Genomic DNA, 9,005 nt, shown 5'->3' with positions numbered 1-9,005 from the left:
TCACCCAAGAATTTCTTGGGGGGGGGCTAAAGGGGAGTGTGGCGAAGCCGGGTTGGATACCTGAGCCAACTCCCCGGGCTTGCCGTGGAGTAAGAGGGCGTCGTACTGGTCAGACACCGTGTTATGCGGTAAAACGCACGGTGTCCCCAGTACGCGTGCTTAGCCCAGTGCGGGCTATTCCACCTTGCCGCACTGGGAGGGCTAGGTTGGGCATCGAGTCGAGTGCCATGAAGCCGGCCCAACGTATCTGGTCTCCAGTACGTCTCCTCGGGCCGGCGTACATGGCACCAGCCTTACAGGTGGTGTCCCCGGTTCGCCTGCATAGGCCAGTGCAGGCTATTCCACCTCGCCGCACTGGCAGGGCTACGGGGACCATTCAACCTGGTAGGGTTGGGGAGGCTCGGTGCTCAAGAGCACGTGTCCTCCTTCACGGTCCGGTATATCCGGCGCCACCTTCCCACCCCAGCTCAGTACCACCAGTGCCTACACCACGCACCAGGCTTCCAGTGCATCTCCAGAGCCCTGTTCCTCTTCCACGCACTCTCCCTATGGTGCGGGTCTCCAGCCCGGTGCCTCCAGTTCCGGTACCACGCACCAGGCCTGGAGTGCGCCACGAGAGTCCAGTGTGCCCAGTTCCTGTTCCCCGCACTCGCTCTGAGGTGCGTGCCCACGGCCCGGTGCCTCCAGTTCCGGTACCACGCACCATGCCTATAGTGCGTCTCAGCCGGCCAGAGTCTGCCGTCTGCCTAGCGCCAGAGCCGTCCTGCCATGACCAGCCAGAGCCGTCCTGCCATGACCAGCCAGAGCCGTCCTGCCATGACCAGCCAGAGCCGTCCTGCCATGACCAGCCAGAGCCGTCCTGCCATGACCAGCCAGAGCCGTCCTGCCATGACCAGCCAGAGCCGTCCTGCCATGACCAGCCAGAGCCGTCCTGCCAGGAACTGCCAAAGCCGTCCTGCCAGGAACTGCCGGAGTCCCTCAGCCCGGACCTGCCGGAGTCCCTCAGCCCGGACCTGCCGGAGTCCCTCAGCCCGGACTTGCCGGAGTCCCTCAGCCCGGACCTGCCGGAGTCCCTCAGCCCGGACCTGCCGGAGTCCCTCAGCCCGGACCTGCCGGAGTCCCTCAGCCCGGACCTGCCGGAGTCCCTCAGCCCGGACCTGCCGGAGTCCCTCAGCCCGGACCTGCCGGAGTCCCTCAGCCCGGACCTGCCGGAGTCCCTCAGCCCGGACCTGCCGGAGTCCCTCAGCCCGGACCTGCCGGAGTCCCTCAGCCCGGACCTGCCGGAGTCCCTCAGCCCGGACCTGCCGGAGTCCCTCAGCCCGGACCTGCCGGAGTCCCTTAGCCCGGACCTGCCGGAGTCCCTCAGCCCGGACCTGCCGGAGTCCCTCAGCCCGGACCTGCCGGAGTCCCTCAGCCCGGACCTGCCGGAGTCCCTCAGCCCGGACCTGCCGGAGTCCCTCAGCCCGGACCTGCCGGAGTCCCTCAGCCCGGACCTGCCGGAGTCCCTCAGCCCGGACCTGCCGGAGTCCCTCAGCCCGGACCTGCCGGAGTCCCTCAGCCCGGACCTGCCGGAGTCCCTCAGCCCGGACCTGCCGCTCCTTGTCCCGGTGCTGCCCCTTGTCCCGGTGCTGCCCCTTGTCCCGGTGCTGCCCCTTGTCCCGGTGCTGCCCCTTGTCCCGGTGCTGCCCCTTGTCCCGGTGCTGCCCCTTGTCCCGGTGCTGCCCCTTGTCCCGGTGCTGCCCCTTGTCCCGGTGCTGCCCCTTGTCCCGGTGCTGCCCCTTATCCCGGTGCTGCCCCTTATCCCGGTGCTGCCCCTTATCCCGGTGCTGCCCCTTATCCCGATGCTGCCCATTCAGTTAGGTGGGTTTAGTTGGAGGGTGGTCATTGGGTGGGGGATACGGAAGCGGGGAGTGACTATGGTGGTGTGGGGACAGCGTCCAGAGCCGGAGCCACCACCGTGGACAGATGCCCACCCAGACCCTCCCCTAGACTTTTGGTGGTGCGTTCGGAGTACGCACCTTGAGGGGGGGGGTTATGTCACGTTCCTGACCTATTTTTATGTTATTTTGATTAGGTGTAGTTGGTCAGGGCGTGAGTTGGGGTGGGCATTGTATGTTGTGTGTGTTTGGTTAGTCCATGGGTGTTGTATGTGTATGGGATAGTGTTTGTTAGGTTGTCTAGTTATGTCTATGGCTGCCTAGATTGGGTCTCAATCAGAGACAGCTGTCATTCATTTGTCTCTGATTGGGAGCCAGATTTAAGGTAGCCATAGGCAGTAGGCTTTTGTGGGTGTTTGTTCCTGTGTCCTCACAGGACAGTTGAAGGTTAGTCTCATTTTGTTGTTTTGTAGTGTCTTGTTTGCTGTTTTTATTAAAAGATGGCTTATTTCCCTCAATCCGCATCTTGGTCCTATCCATGCTCCTCCTCGTTTGAGGAGGAGAACAACATTGACTGCCTTTACAGTAGCCCATTTCAACGTTGCAGACAATTTACGTTTGAGGCTTTGCTGAGCCAGATAAACTTCGAGGAGAGCCCACCACACTTCACTCATGTTTGCGCAGGTCAAGTATGCCTATATTTGCGCAGTCTTGCAAGAATTGGAAAATTTTCTTGCAGGCGCTCGCTTTGCCTTCCTTGTTGTTTTCCTTACAAATAACAACTTTGGACATGTGTACGTTACTTTGATAGCAAGTTCCTGATTTTCTGTATATCGTGTTATCATTTCTACTGTAGGCATCTATGCATGTATGTATGAATGGCGCATAATGTTTTTACAATTTTATTCACATGTTTTCAAGTACTTGTGACAAATAATGCATTCCGATTATTGCATCTATTGTAATAGACACCTATAATGTGTAAAATACTTTTTTGAAGGTTGTACGGGTGATAATGAGCTAAGCTATTTGCCAGCTATGTGTGGCGCCATGTTTGTATACAATGCATTCTGGGTGTCAGACCAAAGATGTTATAATGAGGTGAAGGAATGGTTCACTCATCTTTTGGGTGAACTTCTGGAACTGAATGAAGGGAAGTGGATGATCGTAGACGACACACCTCATTCAACATGCATACTATAGACCAAACTCATCTTGTCTCCTCTTATTATCTTTGGTTGATGCAAAAAAATAAACATTCTGGCGCACACAAACTACCCATCGTCAGATTACTTTCAATTTCTAGAAAGTGTTTTACTCAATTTTAATCAATGGTGAGCTCACCCATGATGTGATTTATTATACATAGTAATTGCTATTAGCTAATATATATTGTAGGTCCATCAGCCAAGAGTTTGGGAGACAGGTAGCCTAGTGGTTAGAGCATTGGGCCAGTAACCGAAAGGTTGCTAGATTGAATCCTTGAGCTAACAAGGTAAAACATCTGTTGTTCTGCCCCTGAACAAGGTAGTTAACATACTGTTCCTAGGCCATCATTGTAAATAAGAATTTATTCTTAACTAACTTGCCTAGTGAAACAAATAAGTTATACAAATATTACCGCTTGTGTAATGTCAATCTTTCCTCAGTTAGCGCTAGGACAAATGTAGCCTACATTTTCCAACTTGGATAATTGTGTTATGCTGTAGCTACTTTTGTGAATGTCTGAACATTACATACAAAAATAAACTGGTCACATTCTGGACATAACTTTGTAAGGACTGTGTTTGTGCAAAATGTTTCTGTGAAAAAACAGTGTGGCCAGCTCAATTGCTGATTGTTGGGTCAATCGAAAATGGACGTTCTAAATAAGCATTCTAATCAAGGGTTCTAATCACACTGGTTTGATCGTACGCAACAGGGACCACTACAGAACGATCACACCCATTTGTTGGTACGTGTGAAAAGGTTAAAACATTTTATTGGGGGGGACCATTTTACCTGCTTCTAACATTGGGGGGAAAATGTCCCCCTTGTCCCCCCCAGCTCCTACACCATTGGCTGTACAAAGCTCACTAATCTCTTACGGATTTGTGGGAGAGTACAGTATGACCTATCATCCGTTTGGTGAGCCATAAAGATTATACCATATTCTATATGACTGGAACCTCTCTGACGTACTTATGCACATTTAAAAGGTGGTGACATAAGAGCTGCTGCCATGTCAGATTCAGATTCAGAAAACGGTAATGTCCTCAAAGGGGGAGGGGGATTCATGCCTGCCTTAGTTATTTGTCAGACCACGGCATTAGATCTGTATCAATTTAGCTTCCCATCTGTATTCTATAGCTACTGTACAACACACATAGTTCAATATCTATATGCAGCAAAATGAACAGCCAGTGTGTGGTTGTGTGCATACTGCAAGCATATGCATGTGGGATCTGATGGAGGTGCCTTTTGACCGGTTCTGCAAGAACATCATTGCTCATCCTGCAGAGGTCACAGCCCATGTCAGGTGTGTGTTCAGGCCAGTTGCAGTGGAGCAGCTCAGGCGTGCATGGGGAGCTGACTCAACACTGGAGCCTCACTAACGGATGCACAGAGTCTAAGGATTATGGGATATTGAATTGACAGGAATCACAAACATCTTGTCATATTCAACCATGGTGACAGACATACACATGCAAGCGCATACACAGATGCACAAAGATACACACGTTCGCACAAACCCGCAAAAATGAAGAAATGTGTACGTTAAACACATATAGTTTAAAAAAAATCTGAAAAGGGTGTGGGTCAGTTGGTAAGTGTGTGGAGCTGGCAACACCAAGGTTGAGGGTTCAATTCCCAGAGGGATCACACACACATACTGAAAAGGTATGCAGTCACTATACTGTCAGTTACCTTGGATAAAACCATCTGCTATGTGGCATAAATCATTTTATTACACTGGTTAAGCAACTTGCTGAGTCACAGCATTCTGACAATCATGTGTTCAATATTTTCTATCACCTGGGAAAATGTTTCAGTTCATGTGTGTTACCAGGTCAACACAAGCTCTGCAATAAAAGCAACACTGCAGCTGTGTGGTGAAAATGTTGTGTGCATGTAATTGCCCAGGACTCCATCAAGAGGTCCTGATCTTTTTGGAATCAGTGGCCGGGGCGGGCACTAGTCAGGGGAAACACACAACACTCACCTTTCCCTCTAATACATCCCTCTAACCTCGGGACGACCAGTTAGTAACCAGGGCTTTCTAAGTGTGTCATATCTCAGCATGTATAATAATGGGAGTGGTGGGAGATAGTGACATCAGCCACCCTACACGAACACTGAATACAGCGAGAGCTGATGCCATGGACGTCATACTGTACTGTATGGGAGAGCTGAAATCTTAGGTCCGCAAATCTGCGAATCTGTTACAACTTTCCTTGCTCTCAACTCTGTCACGTTGTTTGCCACCCGTGGAAGTGTGCACAGCGCACCTGTCAACCAATGACTCTATCGTGACTTGTCAACCGTCAACACACACCTCCCTCCCTTTACCAACTGCCAGGGCAGATGGGCTGGCTGGTTGGTCACAGGGTTGTATTTCCCCTACACAACAGAATGTTCCTCTCACTCCCCCTAAGCTGTTCTATTGGTAGATGTGTTTATGTTGTGATGATGTTTAACCTCAGGCATCAAAGTTCGGATAATTTCTCCTCGCTGCACTTTGTTACCATCTATACATGGTGCCAAATCAAATCAAATTTCATTTGTCACATACACATGGTTAGCAGATGTTAATGCGAGTGTAGCGAAATGCTTGTGCTTCTAGTTCCGACAATGCAGTAATAACCAACAAGTAATCTAACCTAACAATTCCACAACTACTACCTTATACACACAAGTGTAAAGGGATAAAGAATATGTGCATAAAGATATATGAATGAGTGATGGTACAGAACGGCATAGGCAAGATGCAGTAGATGGTATAGAGTACAGTATATACATATGAGATGAGTAATGTAGGGTATATAATCATAAAGTGGCATAGTTTAAAGTGGCTAGTGATACATGTATTACATAAAGATGGCAAGATGCAGTAGATGATATAGAGTACAGTATATACATATACACATGAGATGAGTAATGTAGGGTATGTAAACATTATATTAAGTGGCATTGTTTAAAGTGGCCAGCATGAACAGAACGTGTTCTGCAATGTCACAGTAACACTATCAGTGAGGTAATGTGTCATGTCAATCCTGAGGTATTTTTAGTTCTCTCTCTCCCTGAAATAATGTTATTTGAACAATGCTGGGCATACACTGCACGACTTCTAAAATCTTAACAACTTAACAACTTGGACGTGCTTACCGATTTCCTTGTCCCAAATCTTTCATTCTGTCCGTCCTCAACCCCAGGACTTGGGTGCTCAAATTACACAATGATTCCCAATTTGGTCCTGCCCTGCGTTTCTCAGTTGTCGTAGGAAGAAAATGCATACATGTAAACAGTGAGCTGCTTTATTAGTGTGCAGAAACATTCAAAAAGTGACAGCGGTGCAGAATATGGAGCCGCAAATGGTTGGGCAGATGTCGACAATATGGACTTTCTATTCTACAGAGGGGATACAGCGAGGTAAAATAACATTTTTACTATTGAAAAGGCAGCTGATTTCTCTATATAGCTCCACCAATATTTTGTTCACTTGGATCTACAAGAATGTCTTCCATCACCTCAGTCCACACAAATCGTGTTGATGTAGCTTTCCTTTTCACCATCATAGTTTTGGTCTCACATGCTGAGTGATCATTGGCTATTGACAGTAATCCTTGCCCAATTGTGTCCTTGCCCAATTGCCTGTTCTCCTGGAATATGAAGTGTAGACTTACTTTGCATGTGATGTTTCTAGGGATGGTGGTTATGCTGTGTGACATTAGGAGGTAATGGTGAAAGCCTGAGGCAGGCAATCACCTTTATGTATCTTTTATGATGGTAGTATACTACAATCAGAGCCCCTGTAGCCCCTATAACCTGCTACCCAGCAAACACTGATACACACACACTCACGCACAGGCACACGCACTTGCAAACAGACAGTTACTCTCTCTGAATTTAATAATCAAATTTGTACTGGTGCAATCCTTTTTCACTTTTGGATTTTATGAGTAGCTGAGCCACAATGTCACGTTATCGTTCATTCCATCAAACAATGGAATTTGAGAAACAAACTAAGGACAGCTCCACTCCCATTGTCCTCAGTACCGGTAGATGGATCAACTTGGCATAGAACTGGAAGTCTATGTCTGAAGATTGATCTACAAGGTGTCCGAAGGTTTTAGAGAGAACATTCAGCACAACTGTCAGTATCACATTTCATCTCAAGACCTCAAGATGTTGCAATAACCTTTGGCAATTGAGTCACATTAAATCAAGGGTACTGTGGATCAGTAACATAAAGCTTAAAGACCCTCCCTGTCTTTGGAAGGACAGACTGACTGACAGATGTTCCCCCCTGACAGCTGTCCTAGAGGCCCAAGTAGTGGCTGTAACGATTTCCTAATTCGACTGCACTCAGAAGGCTCACCTGGGGAGCTCTGGGTCCCGATTAGGCCGCTCTAACGACAGGACCTTTCACAGCTCTTTGGCCACTGTCTTTCTGTTTTGACAACCCCAAGACAAACCACTGCTAATAAACCAGCTAAAAGTCAGATCCTCTGTGTCAAAGCTGCTACATTTGAGGTCAAGAGTGTTAGTCATCAACCGACTCATCCATCCATCCGTCAAGCCCTATATATACACTTATTTCAACCTGCTGAACTATGACTTAAGCTGCATTCATGTATCATTAATTAGATTAGCCCTGAGTTAAGTGTCATACTGTCTGTACATATTCCTGTTCATCCAAGTGAACAAAAGGGAACAGGAAATTACGTTTCAAAGGAGAAACTATAAAGGGATGCAAACCTGCCAACACGCGCACACATGCACACACACAGACAAAGAAAGTGAGGGAGAGAGAGAGAGAGAAACAACATTGGCAAAAGGGTCAAGAGGTCCAGCTGAGAGATGGCTTTAAAATGATGACATCTTTAGCATTATGCCACAAGTGATTCAGGTGAGCAGAGGGCACGAAGGTCCACTCTGTCTCACTGACCATCCCCAACAGACAGAACACACTGCTCCTTGGGAATTACAATAGAGACGTGATCGGCAGCATACGATATTTAAGCATGCTCATGTTTCAGATTTCTGTGAACAAAGAAAGCATTAGAGAGGGCTCAATATATCTCACGCAGACAGAATGAATCATTCCTCTTTTCAAAGGCACTTTAAAGTTGAAGCAGCTAATGGAAAAAAACTTGTTCTCAACCATGGCAAGTTGAAGCAGGGAGATAGTTGCTACGGAGATAAGTCCTATGAGCGCGATGGTGTGACCTACATGTCACAGATTTTTTCATTTATGTAGTACTCCTCCCTCTATCCCCATTCCGCCTCATTCCCTCTTTCCGCCGGTCTTAAAGCTAGTTGATGCTGAGGTCACATGACTGGGCAACACCAGCCACACTCCTCCTTCACTGCCTGTCAAAGAGGACGGAGACTGTGACATTGCTTTTTTTAATTCTGAGCTCCGTCAAAGTCATCGCTTCACATATGACGCGTGGGAGACACTATTTGTGAGTGACACCAAAGAAGTCTCCCTCCTGTTCTCGGCTAGTTAGCAAGTTTAAGGATGTTCTGTCAGCACGTGCCGTGGCCAGCATCCTTCCAGACACTTGTGAAGAAATGTGATGACATTTAAGCTGTGTGTGGCATGTTACAACTTCTCCAACAGAAAGCTACATCCGAGCAGTGATGGATAGATTCAGTCCAGGGTGAAATTCAGATAGACTACATCTCTGAGTGGTTCAAACACACACATTCACTCTCACTCTCACTCTCTCTCTCTCTCTCTCTCTCTCTCTCTCTCTCTCTCTCTCTCTCTCTCTCTCTCTCTCTCTCTCTCTCTCTCTCTCCCTCTCTCTCTCTCCCTCTCTCTCTCTCTCTCTCTCTCTCTCTCCTCTCTCTCTCTCTCTCTCTCTCTCTCTCTCTCTCTCTCTCTCTCTCTCTCTCTCTCTCTCTCTCTCTCTCTCTCTC

The sequence above is a fragment of the Salvelinus fontinalis genome, chromosome 18 (assembly GCF_029448725.1).
Source record: "Salvelinus fontinalis isolate EN_2023a chromosome 18, ASM2944872v1, whole genome shotgun sequence".
Taxonomy (NCBI): domain Eukaryota; kingdom Metazoa; phylum Chordata; class Actinopteri; order Salmoniformes; family Salmonidae; genus Salvelinus; species Salvelinus fontinalis.
This window is presented reverse-complemented; position numbering follows the sequence as displayed.